The 15,486-nt window shown below is 37.6% G+C and overlaps 1 protein-coding gene across 14 annotated transcripts in view; it reads right to left on the bottom strand.

The window, feature by feature from the left end:
- The window catches only part of MARCHF1 (membrane associated ring-CH-type finger 1), a 296,342-nt gene that overhangs the window by 191,004 nt on the left and 89,852 nt on the right, over positions 1-15,486 (bottom strand). For 2 of the 14 annotated variants that reach the window (XM_068681134.1, XM_068681125.1), the window contains exon 2: positions 14,026-14,119. The exons of the other annotated variants lie outside the window; for them this stretch is intronic. The gene's annotated coding sequence lies outside the window, so the exon portion shown is untranslated. The remainder of the gene's footprint in view (positions 1-14,025; positions 14,120-15,486) is intronic. 14 annotated transcript variants of the gene reach the window in all.

Consider the following 15,486-nt stretch of genomic DNA (forward strand, 5'->3'; position numbering starts at 1 on the left):
AAGAGCTGTGATAAGGTTTTGAAGCAGCATCTCTGCTTGGCTCAGGAGCTTTGCTTAAACTCAACTGCCCCTTTGGTCCATAACCAAACCACCTTTCACAGCATAAGAGCCAGTGAACTTCTGGTGGAAAACAATTCTTTCATTTCATAGATGACAATCACCCCATGTAACTTATCACCACAGAAGAACAGAACAAATATCTGAAAGAATTCAAGAGTAGATGAATACATGAAGGATAAGTTAGTTATCATTACTAGATACAGTGACTTGGATGTAAGCCTCTCAATGAGGTCTGTATACTAAAAAGATTTTAAAAACTTACTGACAAACTATACGAGGAAGGGTTGCATTTCACTTGCTCCTCACATTCTCCCCGCTAAACATCCATACTAGTCACGGGTTGAAGCTGGATAAGATGGATTGTTTGTCTAAGAGCAGTTCTTGAATTAAAATTTAATCAGAATTTTGTGTTTTAAAAAGTACTGACTTGCTCAAATCCAAACGCTCTTTAGGATTCTATTTTTGAGATGAGATAATAAAAAAAAAAAAAATCAAGCGTATGGGAAAAAGATCTTTTCCTGCTTTAAAATTCACATTTACGGGTTGGTCATACATGTGTGCACTCCATACCAATTCTAATCATCCAATCATCCATCTTAATTATAATTTAAATTCCCAGACAGTCAAGTGAGAATTCCCCCTGCAATTATATCTTACTGGAAAATACCAGCTTGTCCTGCTGCTTTTAGCTGGGACAGAATTAATTTCCTTAATCATAACTGGTATGGTTCTGTGTTTTGGGCTTACAGTGAAAGTACTGATCACACCCCAATGTTTTCAGCTATTGCAGAGCTGTGCTGGCCCAGAGGCAAGGCCTTCCCAGCTCCTCACACTGCCCTGCCAGCGAGGGGCCAGGGGTGCCCCAGGAGCTGGAGGGGACAACAGCCAGGACAGCCCAGGCTGCCCAAAGGGATATCCCACACCACCCGGCCTCATGCTCAGCGATAGCAGCTGGGGCGAAGGAGGAGGAATGGGGACATTGGGAACGAAGCCATTTGTCTCCCCGAGAAGCCACCCCATGTGAGAAGCCCTGCTGGCCTGCAGCGGCTGGCACCTGCCTGCCGGGGGGAAGTAGCCAGTGGGGCCCGGTCGGGCTTTGCTTTGCACAGCTTCTGCCTTCCCCACCGAGCTGTCCTTGCCTCAGCCCCTGACCTCTTGCACTGTTACCTCTCCCTTTCTCTCCCCATCCCACCTGGGGAGGGTGGGCAAGTGACTTGGGCCTGCTGAGCTGTCTGCCAGAGCTGCACCACAGCACAGCCATTCTAAGCCAACAAACCAACTGTGATAAGGCTTTAATCAGGAAATTTTTCATAGCCAAGACAGAATTTTGTTCAAAACCACAGCTTGACATACTAGACAAAATTCTACAGATCAGGCACTCGTTTAGGATATTGGAGACCCAGAAAAAAATGCCTGTTATGATTTCTAAATGAAACTGGAACACTTGACACCCAAAGTGAATGACCTCATTTTATAAATACTATCTAACATGAAACACCTGAAGCTTCACACACATACATTTCCACAGATCTGTTACCCAGTTCCTGATATACCAGAATGAATGCATTTATAACATAATGGAGCTGCTCTTAAGGATAGAACAATGGTTCTCTACACTAGAAGCAGAGATCACACACAGAAAAAAAATATAGCACAAAAATCCTGATGTTCTAACCCTAGAATATATCCATTCATTTATTAATAACATATAATATTAGAAAGATGTTTTGAATCAATTTGCTGGAAAATAAGTTTATATAAACTCATTTTATAACTGATTTATATAAACTTATTTATTTTTAATATTAGTTTCCTTTGGAAAGCAAATTTCACATTTTAGCAAACCTTTATATGTAGGTTAGTCATGGCAGAATTTCCATCATTTTTAAATGTATTACTTATTGGATACACAATGTCATATATGCGTACAAATACAGTTGGAATGCTTGAATTAAAGTGAATAATTAAACTTTGTGAGGCTTTCTAGCTTTTAACACATTCCATAAATTGTTACAGTTAAGAAGGTCTTCGGAAAGACTCTGTAGCCAAAAAGCTTATCTTTCTTCTTGGCTGGAGTCCTGCTTCAGCACACAGCCTGGGAACCATTCAGACATAAGAACTGTGGAGAGCGGGTGGTCAGAACCTTTCATTCATCATCTTCCTGCGAACACTGTACTGCAGGTCTCCTGGGACCAAGTGACAAATGAAGTCAGTCACCAGCAACAGAAATGTTCTGCCATTTGCTGCCTTTTGGGATTCTTCGGGAATAGCAACTCTAAACCTATGTGTTAGAAGAGGAAGAAATCTGTTTTATGCATAGAAACATTAGAATGAAAAACTCCCATTATGTAATTAGAGTCAACAGTTTTACCTTCAGCCATTTAAAATAAAAATAGCTTGCTAATCCTTACAGCACCTCTTTAAAATTACTACTCATTCCTACAACAGGATCCTGAACCTCTATCACTCATTTCTATTAAGTCAAGCAAATTGAATCAGGTTAGTACTGCAAATGTAAATCAATTCCAGATGTGCTAATTAACCTAACCTCTAATCTTCAGGGAACAGGTATTTTACAAGTTAGAAGGTACTTCTGTAATGAATAATCTTTATATTATTATACAAATTAAGCCACCACACAGACTTCATACAGAATATATTTCATTCAGAACTGCTCTACGGGATCAGTAAAATATGATTTTGTAGTAAAAGATTAAAAACAGAGGATCTATCTATCAATAATATGCAAGTGTTTGTGATGCCTCCTCCTTTCATCTCCTTGGTAAGGATTTTAAACCCATTCACACTGAACTAGTTGAGCAAAAGAAGCTATGCACATATGGGGGAAGTGCCAACAATTCTACCATGGAACACCTACTTTGACAAATCTTAAAGTACCCATCAAACCCATTAGTGGAGGCTTAGCTATTTCATATGCCCATAACGATTTGGGGGAATGGAGGTAAGCAGCATCTTAAAGTAGACTACTGGTGATGCTAACACAGATGATTTCTTGAACATAGTAAGTTTCTGATTCATCCTTTTTGTCTTCTTCTCAATCCCCAATCTAACAACTTGTCAAAACTTAATATTGACTCTACACTGAAGAAAATCTTTCTGACAGCTAGATGAAATACTTGACATTTAAAGTTACACTGCAAGAATTAGCCTTCTGCTACCTGCCTTCTCCCCTATTTTCCTCCTCCAAGTCATCCCGCTTCTCAAATATAGGAAGTTATGGATTTTTACATATCTTCAACACACTTAAAGCAATTAATCAGCTACATGATGAGTGTTGAAACAAAATTTGTCATAGAATTATGTGCGTACAGAAGTCTATTCAAAATACACATACATGCATGTATTTGAAAAGAATCACCATACTCTAGTTTGACATGATGGTTTCTCATCAGAGGCCAGAATTTCTTCCCTTCTGGTATACTAGGTGGTTACACACCTGACACTCATTTCTCTAAGTACTACCTAAAATAGCTACAGAGTAGTCATCCTTCATCAATTGCCCAGAAGAATTGAGTTCAATGAGTAAGTAGAGTCATTTTCAAGCCCTTCAAGAACTCATTCAAAGAATCCTAACTACCCTGAAATCGTACTACAGATCTGCATTCTTATTAAGTGATTTTTCTTTAAAGCTTTTTTATTGTAAGAAGACAAATTGTAAGGCAGTAATCATTCCTACCATGGGAATCACGGTCAAAAGTATGCTGGACCAATAACCTTTGATGAACTTTAGTGAGGTGTGAATTGGGCCAGCAATGTTGCTAGCACACCCAGTACTGCTGAGGTACATCCCCCTGTGGTGTATCCTTATTTCTTAATAACAAAGATATTGACAACAACCTTTGAATTTAACAAATAAATGACCCTATGTACTCTATTTCTGTAAGGTTGTATGTGAGAATACATATGGTACACATACATATAAAAAATTATAAATATACAAAAAGTTCAGATATATGTAATGCATATAAAAGGAGGCATGACAGCAAGAGAAAACACTAAGATTTTTTTCTGCTAAGCTTTCAGCATCTTGCTCAGGCTGCCTTTAATTCCAGCACAAATAAGGGCTATTTCCTCTGGATGATATTCAGCCCTTGAAAAGGAACACCAAACAGCCCTATACAATGTAGGTTATCTTCAAGATTATCATAAAGATGTTTATCTCACTCATAAATGCACAGGTTTTAAGTTACTCTAAGAAGTATTACTGTACAAAATCTGTACCATCAAAAAATTGTTTACATCCTAAGGTATTTCTTTTCATATAACATGTTTGCTCCTCCAGAGGCTGCAAGTAACCAATGGTTTTAGTAGTTACTAAAATCAAAATATTTAGTACCGTATGCTAAGATATGTTCTTGTTTCTTTTCACTTATACATTACATATAACTTAAATAGAACAGTTACAGATCAGAACTTGAAACAGGTCAAAATTGCTAACTGGAAAACTAAAATTCAAAGTGATAGCGCAGCTGTAAAAATCTATAGTAATGTAACATTAGCATAATGTTTCCTTCTGTGCATATGGCTTGTCATTATATTAATATGAATGAGACTGTCAACTAACTTCATTACCTTCAAAACACCTGGATAATCCAGCTCTAGTTTTCAGTGTAAATTTCGGGTCTTACATGTACCAAAGCTTATCGTGATTAGTTTTCATTACTGCATTCTTGAGACAACTGGTCAAACAAATAACAGAACAATCAAATTCAGTATTGAAAAAACAGCCAAACATTTATTTTGATTAATTTACAAGTACACTAGCATTTAGACTCCCATCAACTTAAGGAGAAGTACAATTTATTCCCAAAGAAGCCATAAATAGCATCCATATCAGGCCATTTATATCACTGAGATTTTAGAGATTTATGTGCGCACGTGCAGACACACACACCAGGAAGATGTAGCAGCAATTCAGTCATTACTCATTACTAACCACAGCAAATTTGAGGTGTTCCTAAGAAACCAAACAATCAACAGAGCGCATGCTCACTGAACACTTCAAAAAATGGACTTTTGCTGGAAAAGTAGAAGTTGTTACTGTTTTGTGTGAAGCTTTACTTGGAAATTGAATGGTTTTGAATGTACTTCTTCAAATACATTTATAGCATGTAAGCAATGTTCAACTCATGCTTTAAAAGACAGATTCAGTGTTTTTTGGAATGAGCATCTCTGCACTAGATCTGTTGCCGCAATTCTGCCAAGTGAAAATTTCCATTTAACTAATAGCTTCATATATAGATGAAAACAAGAACTGTAACCATCTGTGGAAATGATCATCTGTTTGACCTTTACCCCAAAGGCCAACTGGATTTGTGTGCGTGACTTATTTTAGAATGGCAATTTCAGAAAAGAGTTTAATGTATTATGCAGAATACATCCAACATTATGCAGAATTCATAGCTTACGTATTCAATGTCCTTATAAGAAAAAAACAAAACAAAACAAAACATTTTTTTCTGTAAAAAGGTTCCTCCCTCTGTATGCAATTTAGAAAAAAAAAAATCAAGCATTTTCCAAGCCCACCATTGCACAGTATACACATTTAACGTTTTAGCTAAAAAAAAAGACGACATGACAAATAATATCCTTCCAGGTTGCACTGTAATGCTTTGCCCCCAAAATCTTTAAGATCTTTATGATATGCAGAAGAATATTATTTTTGCTACATGAAATAAACTTCAGCCTTCTGTTTGCATCAATACTATATTTTATCACCACTACTGTTGATCATCTTTCTCCACTTGAGCAATTTAAATAAAGCCAGGTAGATACGCAGGTTTTCTTCTAATAGAACGCAATGTACACTTTCAAGATTCACTGCAAAAACCTTTTCTTTTTTTTTTTTTAAAGAAGCAATTATAAAAAATGCCACAAAGTAGAAAAAATAAGATTATAAATTGCATAATTGGAAAAGAAACAACAATCAAATTGAAGAATTACTGTTTTCAGGATGGGTTTTGCAAATGGGTTTACAGATATGTTTTTTAAGTAATGAGCTATGATTTTCAACGTGTATTTAAAGTTCAGTCCATGAACCAGACAGTAGGTAAATAAAGGCCTACACCTCTGATTTGTAGCTTCAGTAATTTCCTAGGCATTCTTATGTAATGCGACATTCATTAAACAATTTGAATTAGACTGATATTAAATCGATCTGAGTTACATGCATTATAGAGTTAAAAATCAGTATTATATGCAAGTCTACTTTCTTAATCTTTAATATAACCTCCAAATACTAATGTTATGAAATTTTAAACTGATACAGTCTTTACTAGGTGAGTATATCCTCACCTAATAGAAAATATACACACACCAAAAAAAAATTATCAGGTGCCAGACATTCAAATACCACATTTTGACACAAATTGAAAATAGCAGGATCTTCAGAAAACAGCAAAATCCAGGATTGGGATGCAGGTCCTGGCCCCTATTTTTATTAATGGCATTAACTAATTAACTTGCAGTATGTATGCTCTGATTCAATTATTATTTCTAACTAGTCTATTGCCTGTCTGTTATTAATTAGTCATTTTCTCAAGGGCCTTTATCAACAATGTTCGGGATGACAGTGTAGAAATTTTCATTAGCTTAGCACACCAAAAACAATATATAGAATATGTGACACCTAAACAAAATCGTAAAAATTTGGAAGTTACCCCTATGAAAATAAATATCATACATCATAAAGATGATGTATCACAAAGTTATTCACATCCATTTCACGTGTTCTTTTACTGCAAGCCTATCATCCTTACATTTAGAAGGATGTAGTTTTCCTTGAAAACTAGCATTTTTCCTTTTCATAACATCCATAAAAAATTTTACCTGATTGAATTTTGTTGTAGCTTTATTTGCTTGCCATTTTCCTGATACGTAGACCTCTCCAGTTTCTGTATCTGTTTTTAAATAGGTGGCAGTTTAGTCTCAGAATTTTAAAAGCACTATCAACTACTTCATTTAGAAATACTCATAACACTTAGAAACACTAACTGGGTTTCATATCTGATTTTAATAAAAAGAGGGGGAACAAAACTGACTGCAAGGTGATTAATGCATTCTCTGCTTTCAAACTAAGTTTCCATTTAACTCCACAAAGAGCAACACAGAGCTGAAATATTAATGTAAGACAGCCAAGTGAAACAAGGTACAAAGAAAAGCCATTTACAAGGACTGGAAGTATTATTGTATATAGGGAACTTCATCTGGCAAGCAGACCAGAACCAGATAGCTCTGCAGCTTCACGTCACTCCACTGCTTTTTGTTCTGTACTCAAACCATACTTACCTTGGACTGCAGTCCAACATCATTATTATTTGGCTATTAGCTACTGAACTAGCAATCTTTTTAGCACATGCAGTTAAATGGTAGTAAAACCAATTCCCCCCCTGACTGAGTGCTCTGAATAACAATAAAGCTAACTAAATAGTGCTTCAGAATAACATCTATGCTCAACTATATTCCAGGGAATCAGAAGCTACAGCAACTTTTACCAGCTTGAGAATGCGCAACATGAACTTTTCAGCAGTTTTCCCCACAGGTAATAATGCCAAAAATAAAAAGCAGGGATTTCTCTCAGCTGTCTAACCACGTAGTATTTGAGCTCTTAAATATCTCCATCCATGCATTTTCAGTAGACAACCCCGGCATCTTCCCTGACAGCACTCCCCGGATTCTCAGGTTTTGTCTCAGCTTTTATCACCTTTCTTCCTTCCTCTGCATTTAGTCTTTCACTAAACCCTACCACTTCTTTCTTTTAAGTCTAACCTCTGCCACTCTTGCTACTAAAACACTCATCCCTTTGTCAGCTTGTCTCGAAAACTACATTTTCCTCCTGCTTTTCTTTATCTAGTTAGACCAGAACTGTGAAACCTCTTCCCTTTAGCTGCTGCAGCATCTATACGCCAGAATTTATTTGCCTTGCCATATCCACTTGCCATAGCCAGCCCAAGGAACTAACACTCACATTTTTGTAGTATAATTAATTGTACTACAAATTCTCTCTCCACAGCAGGCTGGCCTCATTTACACACCTCACAACCTGCCTCTCTAACAGCCACACTCCCCAGAATCTGCTTCTCCTGTGCTTTCACAGCAAGTACTGTCATTTGGATTAAAGCACTATCAATTTATTGGAACGTTTTGAGTGAAAAAAGTCATTCCCATTTTTAATTAATTTTAAATCGTGAGGGGATTCTCCACATTTGTAACATTCCTAATTTAATGGCAAACTGGATTATGATGTACTTTTTGTAAAGAGCTGTGCATTACTGTAACTTTCATGTGTTTCATTGGGCAATTAATCCAAATCACAAAAGTCAAAATTCCCCAACACCGAAGGCTTTGTGTTTGATTAACATCAGAGCACAAAAAATGAGCACTCACAATTCCAAGGAATATCACCAAACCCTGACTGTAAGAACACAAGAACATCTGAAGCCTCTGAGAAGCCCCTGGAATTTGCCATAAAACCTCTCTTTCCCCCACTGACTACTACAGAGGATTTGTGACATTCTGTGGTGATAACAATGCCTGTGAAGAACAGAGGGGGAGACAGGGCAGGAAAGAGTTTTGGCAGCTGAATATGGAAGAGGCGACAGAATCCATCTCACCTAGGAAATGTTTCAGAGATAAATAACAGGGAGGACAGAGTAGTCAAGACTACAAGCACCTATTTGACAGAACCTTTGTTGGCTGAGAATGAACAAATCCTTTGAAGAAACTTGATCAATGGAGAAGAAAGGAAATTGAAACCTAAGACAAATAAGATGCTACTGAAAAGACAGACCTCTAGTATTTGTCTTTCCATGAGACATGAAACCTTTCCATTGCTAAAAAGCAACACAAAATTGGAAGATGGAGTGATGGATGCTTTTATTTTATTTTTTAACAGTATTTTACATACAGCCATCCAGGAACTAAAACATAAAGGACTCTTAATCCTTCCGTACAGTAGTTTTTATTCTTATTTTAAAAGAAATGTTACTTACATAGAGATAGCTAATGGGTACCCAGAGAGCTGTAACTTTGAGTACGATCCCCTCCTTAATTTATTTTTTTTTAACAGGAAAGCCAAACACAAAGTAAATGAAAACAGCTCAACCAATTCCTGAGAACACTTCAGCTAGTTTGTCTAGCACAGACCAGCTGATTACAGTGCCCCAACAAACCAGTTTATTAAAAGAAAGCATCTCACAATTAGACTGTGAGAATCCCATTGAGAGCTGATTAACTCTCACATATCTGTAACTGTCTACAACAGATGCCAGGAAATCAGACAAAAACTGCAGTGAGAGACGTAGATCAACAATTCCAAGAGTTCTCCATGCACAATAAAACAAAACTTTTTGCCTCTGTTACCATTACACAGCATCTTGAAACACTTGTGATTTGCTGTCCTAGAGAATTTATTACCCTTCAGATAAACAGAAGCAGACACTAATATCTCTCCAATGAACAGAAACACTACATAAGTCAGTTTAAAAGATCTGAACTGAATTAAGCGTCACCCCGGTCTCATGTCTCCATCCCATTTAGAGCTGTCGGGCCTCTGAAGCGCTCCACAGCTGGCTGGCACGTTGCATGAAGTTTTCTCTCTCCACAGCTGTGCTTTAGGTGCTCTCTGCAAAGACATGAAGATGACTTCTGCTCCTTCACTGCTGAATGCCGCAAGAACAGTGGCTTGCCATGTGCACAGCGCAGCTCTGTGCTCAGTACCTTTCTTTATCAGAGCATTTTCAGACCCGTTGCATAACAGAGGCTGCCTGACAGCAAGTCCTAATCTATTTTATTTATCATGCCAAGCAGTTGGGAGTAATCAACGCACTAACCATGACTGAGCTTAATACCTGAGCGCATGTGAATCGATTAAGGCAGAATAAGGCAACTGTACGGAGACAGGAATCTTTCCAGTCAGTAGTTTAACTACTGAAAATAATTGGGAATTGGACAAGCAATGTCAGTCCGGGCTACAAATGCTGACCAGAAAGAGGAGCAGAAAACACACAAAAAAAAAAGAAAGCAACAAGGCATTACAGGTAGTTCATTGTTCACAGAAACCTCAGTGATAATGTTACTGTTCCATGTAATTGCTAGGTCTTGCTCCAGAAAACTTGTATGATAGCTCACCAGAATGGAAATAAAACAACTTTAATTTGAGCAGACTTTCAAGGCTGAAAACAACGAAGCAAATCACTCCGTCGTTACTTGCAGAGCTGACTATTACCAGCCAGAGCACAGAGTCCCATGGAGAAGCTGCCCAGGGAAGGCAGCTGCCTCTGGAGGCCCCCCCCCAGCTTTATGCTAGCCAGGGAATTCATCTGCAGTGCTCTGTACCACCCCTCTCACCACCGATATACCAGGTGTTTGCAGGGCTTTGGCCTCTCTTCCCTCTGCTCGAGGGGAAGCAGATACAAGACTTGGCTCAAACTGATGCAGAACCAAGCCAGAAATACCTTGTCCACGCAGTACAAGGGGCGAAGGACAGGCTCTCCAACAAATGCTTTAGGCTTAATTTCCTGTCCCAAATCAGGTTTTGAATTAGACTGCCCAGTAACACGAAAAGCCTGAAGAAAGACACCTCCTGAATTACATGCCTAAGGTATGTATTCAGAGATCTGAATGTTCTCCTAACCCACCAACACTTTTAAAAACAAGTTCTGCTTTACCCATTATCTTGAAAAATAATCATACTACAATTTAACTTACAAATACTCCTAAAGGCCCTAACCTTCATTTTTTCAAATATTTTTAGAAATCAATCATTAATCTCTCTGACTTACAACACCATTTCAGAAATACAAGTCACGGACACCACTGGGGGAGGTAGAATTCAAACTCTCTCAGCCACTTCCACAGTGGATAAACTCCTAGGCTACAGTTTTTGACTTCTGCTCTTAACACCTCTTCAGCAGCTTCTAGAGCTTCAAAAATTGTCTCTATATATCCACTCCTTCAACATGGTAACTAGAAGTTTCTTTGCAGAAAACAATACAACTAAAACAAACAAAAAAATTGGAACAGTAACAATACAATAAACATGGGTTATTGACAAATGGTAATTAGTCAGCACAATGAAAGCCTTAAAAAACAATGTTTTTCCTGGTCTCATACTTCACCAACCTTTGAAAGTTTCAGAGCTTGAAGTAACTAATAGTTAACAAGAAGTCAATATGCCATGAGAATATTTTTCTGTTCTCAGCTAGCACGTATTGACAACGAGCACTGCAGCTTTCTAGTAGCGAAGCACACAGTGAATTAACAGAACAGGCTCTTTGTGTTCTCCATCTGTAGCATTAGGTAATCAGACATCAATTTATTCTTCCACAACTCTATGCATCGATTTTTGTATGAAATATATTGCCAGCAGAGACTTTCTTTTTAGATTATATCAAAGGGTAAGAATGCTTTATTTCATCTCCTAAGTTTGTTCTATCCACAGAACAGTCTTAAAGAGCCTGTCTAAACTCTAGGGGAATCACTGGCTATAAGAGCAAACATAAAATTACTCGTTGGCAGAAAGCATTGCCTACTTCATCTTCTTCAGCTGTAAGCCTCCTTTCAATAACAAAGTAATCAAAAAGATTAGCAGTGTTTTTTAGTTAAACATGACTAAGATTCAGGCAATGTGTCTCCAAGTACACAACCTACAGGACTATTTCCACGTAAATTTGAGACTCAATAACTTAGAAGTACAGTTTTCAAGCTGGCAGAAATAGACAAATACACCTCACGTTCAATACTTAGGAAACTTTAGAAAAGGACATATAACGTGCTGTTACTGGCGCATCCTTGTAATGAGCTGATGACTCTTCTTCCCCACTGCCCATTACCAAACATCGCCATCTTCATCTTTGTGGACTGAAAAGTTGATAGTGAAGCTGGGAGAGGCAATGAAAAGAGGGAGGAAAAATGAGAAAGGTAACAAAACAAAAAAAGACGTGTTTTTTAATGAACTTAAGTCAACTTCCAGCAGCATCAAAAAGAAGATGCTTAAAGAGGTTTAGACGTTTTCCTCAGACAGAACACAAAGTATCAACCATAACTGAAATATTTTACAACAGGTTGTACTTCACAAATTCCAGAAGAGTTGATCAGATGGTGCACAACTGAAGCATTCTACAGCTGTTTGTGCAGAGACATTTTGTCCCCATAAGGTAAAGACACCATCATATTTACAAAAACACTTTACAGGAACAGGGCTTAAGGGGTTACAATCATATAGCATGGTAGAGTCAAATGTGAACTCTCCTTTTCTCCAGAATGCAGCTTTCTAACTTTTTTTCTGCTTCATGTTACTAAGCGAAGGAAGGCAGAAGACTATCATTTAACTCTCACCATAATACCACTATCACCTGATTCTGAACAGCTTAGAGTTGCATTAAAGACCACTTTCCCAACATTATTTTGAAATCACATGAGCAAGTTAAAGTTGACTGTGACTAAAAAGAAACGTTAAAAGGGAAGAACGCATTCAGCGAAGACAGGGGAAGACACGTACACCAGATTAGTTGGCTGTTACATGCCTTACAAGTATATAGCCCAGACTGGTACACCTTTTAACCAAAGCCAGAAGGCAGTCTGTTACCTAATTGGAAACTACACTGAAAAACACAATTGACTCCTAGAACCCAATAAAAACATAGGCACAGAGAAAAACAATGAAATCACAGAATTGTCTGGGCTGGGAGAGCTTCAAGATCATCAAGTCCAACCATGTGCATGGATTCCAAATGAACTCACATTTTAATCTGAGGCACAGCTCAATTTTCATTCTTCCTCCCCAGAAGTAAATACACTAGTTCCAGAAATGCCAGATCAAAAATTTTCCACTTCACCCAACTTCAATTGTGCGCTAACAATAAGTGTAATTCGTTTTTTCGGTTTTGAGCACATGTACTGAAGATCTCTCTGCTTAAAGGTCAATGCACACAGGGGCAAAGCATTTCCTCTGAAGGCCTGCCTAAGCTTCCAAAGTAAACCTTCACATCCTCCCATCAGACAACTGTTATGAGTTGTAGAATCAAAAAATCCCCACTATCCTCCCAAACTAGGCTGCTGTAAATTAGCAATGCTGTGGACTTAATTGTATCCCATTACACGCAGATGAAAAAGTCTATCTGAATGCCAAAACATAACAGAAATGTTGCAGGGGAAGGAAGATTAGTCATATGTTTGACAACTCTGTATATTCAAATTGTAATATTCACAGAAAATTACAGCAGGCATTGGCACAAGTGCTTGGAGAGCTAGGAAGTGCAAAGGGAGTCACTACAATGTTGCTCAACAGACAAAGAAAAAATGAGAAAAATTGTTTGTGGAAAATTCCTCCGAATATTAATCACAGAAAAACAATCTCCACACAAGAAAAACATTTTGGTAGATCTACAGGGCAGAAGATTTGTGATACCAACTAACTCTTAAATGAAGAAGACCATTCAAAATTAATTCTGAGGAACAAACACAGGGAAAAGTAAAAATGTCTAAAACCATTTGTGGAAATGCAGTAAATTGTCCAGGCAAGGAGTTAACACTGCAGGGAAACAGGCTTGGGCTGTGTCACTCTACAGACTGCAAGGAAGACAGTGCAGATGCAACGGAAAAAAAAGCATCAAGTACAGTTTTCACTGCTGAAAACATGGCATAAAAGAAACAAGAAGAGTAGAAGAGGGTAGAGAAAAAACAAATTGGACCTGACAAGCTTCTTTTGGAGGTTTTGGTTCTATGTTTTTGTTTGCGTGGGGTTTGGGGCTCCCCCCCGCCAATTCTGTGTAAAGGAAGAGCAAACGCAATTCAGAGCAGCAGCTGAAGACATACATGGCAAGCTTCTAGAAATCACGATTTTCTTCACTCTCCAAAAGATTTTGGAAAAACTGCAAGTGTTTTGAGCCAGTCACATAGAAACCTGTACATACATAAACAAATTACGTTATCCTTCTTTGTTACCTGGGTTTCCAGTAAATTCTAGATTCACAGATTCAGCAGTGTCTCAGCAATCAGACGGACCAAGAAGAGATTTACTCTGCAACTGAGTAAGCATCTGCAAGAGAAGTGTGAACGTTTCACACCACTTGGTTGCTTCCAAAACAAGGTTACATTTACTGCCCAACAAGATATCATATGATAACTTAAATGAACTGTCTGCATGTATGGCATTTTAATATGATTGCTGTGACTCGACAAGAAACATTATCTTCATTATCTATAGTTTAGAAATAAGGTGAGGAAAAAAGGTGTTTAGACTTTCAGCAGCGTCATAGTAATTGGCAGCCATAGCTGCAGTGTTTCCAAAGCCTGTGCACAAGTGGGGTGATGTCGAAGCTGGTGTATGCTCTTCCCACCCATCTGGGCCACGAGAGACATGAAACAACTCATTAGGCCAATTATGACCATGTTCAGAGATGAAACCATTAGGAAGGAAAACAAAGTATACCAGGGGACAGACAATCTTATGTATCACAGCTGTGTAACTCCAAACTGAAATAAACATTGTGCTTCACAGTGCAAACACGCAAGTTAATTGAAAATCACATTGCTGTGTTTCTCAGATTCCTAATAAAGTACACATAAAAGCAAATAGTGAAACACTGAGATATTGACAGACCAAACTGTCAACAAACAACCTTTCCAATGCTTTATGATTAGTACAGCCTTTCCTGCATAAATACTTGTGAAATTTGTTAAATATTCTACCAGTTAAATATTCTGCTCATGAATTCCACTCATTATGTAGTAGCTATACTAACCAAGTCATTGCAGAATTTCAGCTTTATCTTAGGCATACAATTCAAATGTCTACATTATTTTGCTTTAGGAAAATCAAGCCTGTCAATTTTCAGCTGGCTGCATGCTTTTAAGTGACTTTGGAACTTCAGAAAAATTCTCTCAGTGCCTTTATTTAGACGCTGCAAGCAGCTGAGAGCATAGCAAAAACACTGAAAAACTCTTTTTGAACTACTGAAAGATTTCTCTACTTTCTGAACTGTAATTACAAAAGAAATATATAAATGATGAAGTGCTGAAAGATACAAATAAAATCCTCTGCATAAAGAAATGGCACCTCTCTGCCCATTCAATCATTTGTTAAACTTGTTTTTTCAAAGACCATCAAAGTCAACAAACTCATCCAAAACTACTGCAAAGCCTTTGATAAACCACATAGTGCTTATGGAAGGGAAAGTGTTAATACACACAGGGCTTATTAAGAATGTCAAAAAAATAAGAACATTGCAAAAATTTTTCTTTGTTCTAGATACAAAGATAAGCAAAAAAATAAAAAGCATATAAGACAAACAAAAACAACACTGCTTAAAAGGGCATAATCAAAGCTTAGCTGATTTTGCCAGCAATTAAATTAAATTTGATGCAATACTGAGGAAATTAAATTTTGCAGATGTTTTATTTTAA

The sequence above is a fragment of the Anas acuta genome, chromosome 4 (genome assembly GCF_963932015.1).
Source record: "Anas acuta chromosome 4, bAnaAcu1.1, whole genome shotgun sequence".
In the NCBI taxonomy this organism is placed as follows: Eukaryota; Metazoa; Chordata; class Aves; order Anseriformes; family Anatidae; genus Anas; species Anas acuta.